Below are 10,242 nucleotides of genomic sequence, written 5' to 3'. Positions count from 1 at the left end.
ATCTCACTCTCCATATCCAATCCATTTCCAAGGCCTGTTGATTTCATTTTTCTAATATCTCCTGAATACCCCTCCTCTGCTCTGATACTGCCACCACCTTTGTTCTAGCCCTCATCTCCTCACACCCAGATTATTGTGATAGCCTGTTGGTTTGTCTGCCTGCTACAAGAATCTCCCATTCTAGTCCATCCTTCACTCAGTAGTCAGTGATTTTTCTAAAGCAGAGGTCTAACCATGTCAATCTTTTATAAACCAACTAAAATCCCTGCTTCCATAACACATATTTCCCAGTCTCTTAATTCTAATGCTTCCCTCTATTAATTATTACATAGTATTCTGTTTATAGCTTGTTCTGTCCATAGTTGTTTGTATGTTGTCTCCTCTATTAGATTGTGAGCTCCTTGATGGTAGGAACTGTCGTTTACCTTCCTTATTATTCCCAGTGCATAACACAATGCTTGGAACATAGTAGGCATGTAATAAATGTTTATGAAGTGACTGACTGAATCGTAAAATAACCAACAACTAGAACAGAGATTGTCTTGGAGAATAGAGAAAGATAATAGGATTGGGCAAAACTGGAAAATGTTGAGAGCTAATCAAAAGAGTGTGAAGTTTATTCTATAGGCAGTGGTGGGAGTGGGGTAGCTATTAAAGATTCTGAAGAGAATGGCTTGATGAAATCAGTGTTTTTGAAATTTTAGAGTGGTGTTTTAACAGGTAGAATGAGAGAGAAGTAGGGATTTTCAGCAATGAGAGAAGGTTCATAGAATTATAAATTTAGAGCTGGAAATGTCCTTAGAGATTATCTAATCCAACCACTTCATTTTAAAAATTCAAAAAGTGAAACCTAGAGAGTTTTCCTTGGCCAAAATCACAAAGGTGGTCTGTAGCAGAGGCATCATTTCAACCCAAATCCTCTGACTCCAAATCTTGTTTTCTTTCAAAAACACTACTGTAACTCAAATTAGTTGCAGATATGAGGTGTATAAGAACAGGAAAAAAATGCCTTGCAATTCTTTTTATTTCTCATAGTGTGTGGTATCATAGCTTGCCAGACACGATCAATATATGAATATTGTTGCTTTTTATGGAAACCTTGAGGATTAAAAATTGCCCGTTGTTTCATAGCTTTAATTCTTTGTACAATAAGTTAACAAACTTTTTTCCCACAAAACTATTTTTGCACGGCACTATTTTAGGGACTAGGGGTACATTGGATAGACTGCCTGACTGGAGGGTCATTAAGATATGAACTTAATTATTTCCTCAGACGATTTTTAGCAATGTGACCCTGATCAAGTAATTAAATCTCATACAGCCTTTCTTTTATAATCTGAAAAATGGGGATAATAATAGCACTAGAGTCACTGGATTATTCTGAGGAGCATATATGAAGAACAAACCTACGTTGCTCTATAAATATCAGATATTATTGTGAAAATTTGGATAAGACATAGTCCCTGCCTTTAAATATCTCACAGCCTAAATGGCTGTGACTAAGGACAGTTATTTATAATGTATAATATTTCAAGTGTATCAGAATGCTGTAGAACCAAGTGCTGTATGATTTCTGAGGGGCAAAGTCCATACTAACAGTTTCAGATAAAGTTTTATAAAACTGGTGTTTGAAATGGGGTATAAAAGATGAAATCAGCATAGGAAAGTGAGGACAAAATAGGCATAGTGAGCAGTGGAGGCATGAGTTTATGGCAGATTTGTAGGCAAAGGGCAATCCAATTTGTCTGGAATGTAATAGCATACACCTAATACAATCATATGAGTATGGAAAGGTTCAGTGTCATCAGATTTTCCAGGGTGTTGAGCACATAAAGGAGTTTGATATTTACTTGGTAATCAAGTGAGAGCCACTGAAGATTTTTTGAGCCAAAGAGATGAGATCAGAACTATGTATAAGAAAGATTATAGTGTCATGTGCATGAAAGAAAGATTGTAGGGAAGAGACAGTAGAAGCATAAAGCATGATTTGTTATCTGTTACAGTTAAACTAGGGACATTCTCTCAGGTAATCTGTTTTTGTGCAACAGAGGTGAAGCTAGCAATCATAAAAGTTGATGGATAGAGCTGCCACAGAATTCAGTCCAGTCCTAGATTTTGGTCCTACCCACGACACAGTTTATGTGCTTGTTTTTTTGTTGTTTATTTTCCTCAATACTGTTTGATTTTGGGAGGGAGCAGGTGTGTGTGTGTGTGTGTGTGTGTGTGTGTGTGTGTATGTTTCTGTGTTAAAATTTGAAGATATCTAGATAAATGCAAAAAATAAAATACATGATCAAACCTTGTACCATATTATCCAGGGCCTGCCATATGCCTTTCTTTTTGACAAACAGTTGCATGTCATAGTTCAGAGTGGCCATAAGTTCAAATAGTAGAATGATTTTAGATGAAACATATGTAATCATTCACCAGTTCAAATTTTACCATCATGAAAATAGTTTGTAAAAAAAGCACTTTCACATGTTAAATGCTGAGATAAGGTGTCCCCAAGTTCAAATCTTAGAATTGTTAGGAAACAATGCTGACCTACTCATTGGAGAATCAGGGTGAAATTTATGAAGGGGGAATGCACTTCATAAAATAAGAAATGAAAATCAAAGGCCCCCTTTGGTAATAGAATATTATGAAGTTGATTAAATAAATCACAAGAACATGAATGAAAAAGAAAAAGCCTGGTTACACACAGAGCATCAGGGATAACAGATGGGTAGCTGATTTTTGCATTGGTATCCGTAGCACATTAAAAGAATCAGTAGTGGGACTGTAGCCTGTTGGATAAACAGTTTATTGAGGGATCACTTCAAAATGTATAGAAGAATTATACAGGATGAGGAGGACTGGAATGATTGCAAGCTGGACCAGTAGAGGGAGTTCTCATATCAATGAGTTTCTATCATCCAAAGGCAAAAATATATTCAGGTTTCCCACAGACAGATCAACTTAATTCAATAGAAGAAATACCTTCCATTTTTATTATTTTTTTAAATCATCCTGGATATTATAGTATTCAATAGTACAATTTACAGATCACAGTGAGATTTGCCATACTTGTTTCTTTTTATGATCTATGACATACTATGTTAGCATATCCAAATAACCAGTTTACCTTCCTTCTTTCATAGCTACAGATGTCTCAGTAATTATCATGCTCATGTGGTCCTGAGAAAGGACACCATTGCTCCAACCAGAAAACACAAAGATTGAAACTGGTTCAGATGAATGCTAGTTATATGATTTGGGCAAATGACTTAATCTCTCTGTGCTTCAGGTTCCTCGTATGTTAAATGTTATATGTATTGCTTACCTTGCTGAGTTCTTATAAGGAAAGCACTATGGAAAACTTAAAATTCTCTACTAATATGAACCTTGTTAATTTCTTTAAGGATCATTGTTCTTAAAAAAACATTACACATATTTCTCTTATACATAGACTTATGTTTTAGTCCTCTGCAAAATTGTGAAATACTTGGTTCAATTTTGCCCTCAGCGCCCTTCACTTTTAGTTTTTTCCCATTCTTTATCCCTTAATTCTGTTCTCCATTAACCCAATTAATCAGTGCTTTTCCTTCTTGTTCTCTTATTTGCCCTAACTGTTAGCAGAGAGTTATTTTTTTTCAGTGAATACTTCTACATATTAACCTACCGCATTGAAATGATAGTGTGAAGAACGTTAATCCGTGGTTGCTGCCAGGACTATTTATATTTTAGAAGAAGACAATCAGGTGAGGAAACAAAAGGAAGAACTCTCTCACTGTGTAATTTTAGACACTGTTATGAGCCTGGTCCAAGCCTGCATCGGTATCCCTGGGAAAATGATACTTCTAGAGGGAAAATCATGTGATTACAAGGAGAAAAATGTCCCCTGCTTCTCTTCCCCATTTCTAGCAATCTGCCTGGCTTTCCTGAGGATATGATTGTGATGGTTCTTATACTCAATGGGACATAATGCAGGTTAGAATCAATTATGCTTCTTTTTGTTTTATTCTATCTTATCTTTTATACCTATAAGGTGGGAAGAAGCCTAAAAAAGCATCTCAAAACTTGGGTAGCCAAAGAGAATCAGTGCAAAGAACACTGACTTTGGATTCCTGAGGAGCTGTGTAAACAATTCAGATTATACTGCTTTCTTTTTGACCTTTGACCAGTTGTTTTACCTCTTTATGCCCCAGTTTCCCTGTATAGAGATAGATAGATATCTATAGATAGAGGAATAGATATGTTGAATTCCTTTTTACCTCTAAATTTCTACTTCTATGACCCTTTTGAATCTCAGAAAAGAATGGGGCATAAATGAGTATTATTTAATCTCCAGGAATTAAGCTATAACACTGTAACTATCAATCAAATTGGTAAACTAAGTACCCAGAGGGTAGGTAACTACTACTCTCAATGTTCTAAGGGTTACTCTGATGGGCTAGGTTGGTACTGTTGCTTATGAGCCCCTACTAGTGGGTCTCTCATCTATAATCTTCCAAACTTAATCAGCTTTGTTGCTAAGTAAATAAAATGGTGCATTAAGAAGTACAATTAGTACAAAATATTCCTCCTGAATTCCTGGAACACTCTCCTACAATGTACGCAGAGTCTTTGTGGATGGTGAACACAAACTTAAAATATAAAGAAAGACATATATATAAAGGTACCATAGGGCAAAAGGGCAATCAAAACTCCTAGTTAATGGAAACCCTTTTCCTCCTTTGTGAAATCTTCATGAAGTTTCTCTTAGGTATAGTTCTCATCTGGGATCTAGGGGTCATGGACTCTGTATAGTTATTAGCCTGTATTTGCAGTTAATAACCTATATTTGTATAACGGAACTGAGAGGTTCTGCTCTCTAAAAACTGCCTTTCACTATCACTCCCAGGTGAACGTACTGTGTTCAGGACAACTAGACTCTCTGATTCCAAGCAGGATTCACCCTCTCATACTGGTTCAATCTCTGATGGCATGGCATGGGGGCTGAATGGGGAAAGTAAAGAGCAAAAAACTATCTCTTATGTTTCGAAGTAATTCTCTTTCAGATACGTAGTTCCAATTCTCAAACTGGAATTCTCCAAAATGGAAGTTTTCAATCACTAGACTGGTTCACCACTTAAATGAGTTCATTGTTTATATGACTTCTTTTGAAAGTGTGTACTATTAGTGTGACCAAAGATCTTCCCCACCCATTCATTAGGCCTCAGGTAAGGCTAGGTAGGAAAGCTTGATTATATTTTTGTTTGTAAGCAGGCCTAAAGCCTCCACTTACTAGTTACTAAGCCAACATGGGTGTGAAGCCCTCAGGACCCTAAGGGGAGTTGCTAAGACCAGAGACAATGGTATGTGCACTGAGTTCTAGTCAATCGTGAATTCAGCCAACCTGAGTTCTAGCCAATCAGGCTAGGACTGTATAGAAGGAGAGCCCAGAGTGTGAGGGAACCAGAAGGGACAGAAATGAGAGCAGCAGACCTGAGAGAAGCAGAATTGAGAGGAAGACATTGAGGTAGCAGACGTCAAGACGGTGCTGAAGAGCAGACATTGATTGAGAGATCAGACAGAGCTACAGAAGAGAGTGCTGAACAGAGTTGGGATTCAAGAGTGATTGTTTACAGAAAGGCCGTAGCAGGGGGGAAGGTTACATGATGACTTGGTTCCTTGCTATAATGCTGTGTTATAATTTCCTTGTTGCTACATTGAGGTGGCCTTCTTGTTTTGTAATATAATTACTGCTATATCGAATTGGAGTCATTGCTCTTAGGATTTTATCCTCTGGAATCTAAATAAATGTTATACTTCGTCTGCTTTCTACCTAGAGTTTTTCATATTTTGCATTTCAGAACAATACAGGCATATTCATGGTCTTCCTCGAGGTCATGAGTCTTGCCTTACTGACACAATATATAAACCCAGGGTTGTATCAGATTCTTTTATACAACCAAAAGATGTTTTCTCTCTGGTATATCTGCCTTTATCAAATCGACAAAGAATTGTAATACTTGCAAATGGAGTAAAGACTAATCCACAATTATGATAAATTGGTTGATTTATTCAATCACAGACTTCTATGATTATGTTCACTGGAGTGGTAGTTGAGCTCTATCCTTACAGAGCCAATGGAAGAGCCCCTTTGAAAATCAGAATCTTCTATCAATGGGTAAAGACAGACAGGTGGGTCTGCGGCTTTACAGACAACTACTCTTCCAAATAACTGTTCATTGAAGGACTCTCTTACCCACTTGGATGTAACCTTATATTTCAATGCATAAGTTATCACTTCCTTTCTGATAATAAAATCCTAGAATTAGAAGCAACCCTCCTCAATATGAATTCTACAATATTTTTGACATATGGATATACCTACCTTAAACCATTCCCACCAGATTTTGATACCAGACAACTGTATCAATGAATATCCTGTCTGACTATCACTAGCCAGTATAGCTATTGCATTACCTTACTTATTTCTCTTCTGACTTCAACCAAAGCCTTCAATGACAATGCCAAAATCTGCAGTCTAGTTCCCTAACAATGCTTCTGCCAAGAAAATGGGTAAAAGAGATACAAGTAGGGAGGGCTACCTTTGTATCCTTTGAATCACAGCACATTTTTTGTTTTCAGTCATTTCAGTCATGTCTGACTCTTCATGACAACATTTGGGCTTTCTTGACAAAGATATTGGAGTTGTTTTCAATTTTCTTCTCCAGCTCATTTTACAGATGAGGAAACTAAGCCAAACAGGCCAAACTAAGGCAAACTAAGGCAAACAGGGTTAAGTAACTTGACCGGGGTCACACAGCTAGTAATTGTGTAAGGCTGCATTTGAACTCACAAAGATGAGACTTCCTGAATCCAGACCTGGCACTCTATCTACTGTACCACCTAGCTGTCCCTACAGCACATTTATATCCTCCAATTTCATGTACTAAGAGGGCCAGCACCTTTTGTATATTTAAAAGGACATATTGGCAAACATGGTCTATACATGAAGGGAATATGTTTATATGTTATGTTTTGTTGAAAAATAATTTATATTGATGGAAGTTTAAATTAAAGAGTCAGAGATCATTATAGATAGAAGAAATTTTGGTGCTCATCTTCGCATAATATAATAAGTTTAGAAATGGAAGTATCTGTAGAGGTCCTCTAGGGCAAAGCTGACAAAGTAATGCCTGTGGGTCAAATTTGGCCACTCTGTGATTTTGTATGGGTTTCTTGCTGTTTCAACAATCCGGCTAGCAGCTTTTGTGGGGGTGTAAGATCCACCAACAGCCAGCACCCAGAAAGCTGCCAGCACACTGCAAAAGCACAGGTTCTTTTGATCTGCTTAACTAAGGAAAGTAAGGTTAAAGGGGTTGACAAGCTTACTTTAATTCAGGATACAAATACCATTCACTTAGTTCAGGGGAAGAGACCAGCACACTGAACTTCAGAGCAAATTACAAACAAATTACAAACATCAACAGACAGACCAAATACAGATTCATGACCAACATCTAGGTTCAGCCCAGGACCTCAGAACAAGGGCTGGCCCAGAGTCACATGCGCCACCACTGCTGTGGGTAAGAGCTCCAAAGAAGAGAAGGCCAACCCCTGGTTTTATATCTTTTTCAGCGTCAGGGGTGAGTCACACATGCGACTCACCCGAGTGACCTAAAATTGTCACAAAGAGGCAACTTAAACCCTCTGATGTCCCAAACCTATCACTCAAACTCATTTGTAAACTAGGTCTTCCCCTAAGTTAGCCCCACCTTGGGCCCCACCTTAGTTACCAATCCACACCCACATAGGTTTTACACCTAACACAGGTTTGGGCCTGGGGCTTAGCACCTAGTAAGGCTCAATGAAATACACTGAATTACTCAAAGGAAACAAACCAAACTTTTCAAGGGCATTTGTTGAACTAAGTGCTAAGAACCCATTTTGCTTACCAACACACATGCTATATGTACATATACATGTATAATATGTATGTATGTATGTATATACACATATATTTTAGTGTCCAGCCTTTCCATTTTAAGGATCCATCATCTGAAAGTTCAGAGAAGTTGAATGATTTGTGTAAGTTTGCAGAGAAAGGAAATGGCAGAGCTGAGATTTGACTCCAGCTCCTTAATCTCCATTTCACTGTAACTGACAATTTTCATATTCAGATGATGAAATTCTGATGTCAATACAGGTGAAATGACTTGCTAAAGATTATGGAACTGTCAACAAATCTGGTAGTAGTACTATTTTATGTCTTCCTGATTACTCCTTTCTTGATAAGATAAATCCTTTAAAAATTAAATTTTTTTTGTTAAAATGATTTTAACTATGAATGTACTAGAATTAACATTTTGATCAGCCCTTCTCTGACCAAAGTGGCCTCATATGGTTTCCCAAAAAAGTTTCAGATTCTCTCTTCTTGGGGTACTTAACGTGTCAAGTAAGCAGTAGAATCAAATTTCCATCAAAAGAAGATTCTTCAACACTTTTTTTTGCCTGCTTTCTATTAATTCTTTCTCTTCTTATCTTTGGCCCTAGTGTAAACCCTTGTTACTACTACAGGAGAAGTAAGGAATGACTATTTCAAAGAGGAAGCTAAGTTCCTCTCTCTCAGCAGGGGTATCCTCAATTCTTCCCACCTTTCACCCTTCAGAAATATACAGTTTCATAAGGGAAACTAGAAAAGTTTCTCCTTTTTCACTTTTTAGTACGTTTCATTAAAGAAAAAAAATGTGCAGAATGATTGAGATGCCTTAGATAGAGCTAGATTATCAAGTTTCTGGAGCAAAGACAATTAGTTCAGCAATGTTGGAAATTGTTGAAATGTTTGCTCATCACTAAGAAAGTATGCAAGATATTACATTGTGTGTTACTCAGAGGGATGCTCTGATAAAAGAATAGAATCAGGGTATTCAGAACCAGTTCTTACATCACTCTGTGTGTGTGTATGTGTGTACATGTTTGCATGTGTGTGTGTGTGGGGGGTATGGGTATATGTGTACATGTTTGCTTGTGTATGTGTGTGTGTTTGCTTGCTAACCTTTGCTTTGCTAACTTTCAAATTTTGTAGGAAGAACATGCATTTTAATTAAGTAGTTTGATTCCTACAACTTATGCCATTGATATTAAAGCATTCCTGTTATTTCCACCTCTTCTGTTTCTTATTTGAATAGATAGCATTCATTTTCAGTAACCTGTTCTCTTCTCAAAGAATACTACATGCCAGAAAACTGATTCACTCTCCAGTTCAAAGATATTTACAAATGAATGTGCAGAAGATGTTTCTCCTTTAGGAATGATTTTTCCATTACACTCTTCTTATAATGTAATATCACATATGTATAAAAATGGCACATTACAGATAATTGTGATATTTTCTTTTATTGCTGCTATTAAAGACCTAATACTGCGTACCTACAAGTAATAATATGAAAATAAGTAAACTGCAAAATATTAGATATAGTATTAGCAGATTTTTTAATAACTACTTTTTCTAAAATCAATATGTTCTTGTAGGTCTTTATTGTTTCTCTTAAAAAAAAAGCTAATTCAAGAAGCACTTGTATTTTTTTAAAAGGGGAAAAGACAGTATCAAGAATAATAAAGTTGCCCAACGTAGTCTGCTACATGAATAACACAGTGAGAAAGAGCCCCCTAATGGCTCAGTTATCTGTGGAAATAAAATAGATTTTCTCCCTCTAAGTTTTGGTCTTGCAGAGTTGTACTATGAGTAATCAGGAAAGACAAGTGATGCTATTCCATTAAAAGTAAACTTGAATGAAAGGTCATCTTTAGTTATGCTCAAAAATGCAGAGAAAAGGGAAAATCTCCAAATCTGGTAACAGTGAGAAGAAGGGGGGGTGGAGGTTTAAATGAAGAACTATACATTTAAACACAGAAGTGATAAACACTTGACCTTCTAACTTACTGCTACTATATGTAACCCTTCTGGAATTTTGGCACGGATTTTAGTCCCTACCAAGAGAATACAGCAGCTATAGCATTCACAAAAGAAATCATAATATTATGATTCTTCAAACTAGTAAGGGATTTAGGAAAAAGCTATAAGGTGTATAAAGATAGAGGGAATAGAGCAGAGTGGGAAAGAGAGAGAGTGAGTGCACATCACAGAGCTTAAGTAATGATTAAAAGCATGAAAGATAGGGTATCTATGTCTGTGAGCTATAAAAACAAAAGGATACTTAGGTGGGTTGATTTTTTTAAAGTTAATTTGTTTATGCAAGAATGGCAAATTTC

Source organism: Trichosurus vulpecula, chromosome 1 (genome assembly GCF_011100635.1).
Source record: "Trichosurus vulpecula isolate mTriVul1 chromosome 1, mTriVul1.pri, whole genome shotgun sequence".
Taxonomy (NCBI): domain Eukaryota; kingdom Metazoa; phylum Chordata; class Mammalia; order Diprotodontia; family Phalangeridae; genus Trichosurus; species Trichosurus vulpecula.
The sequence above is the reverse complement of the archived record's forward strand: the minus strand, read 5'-3'. Positions refer to the sequence as shown.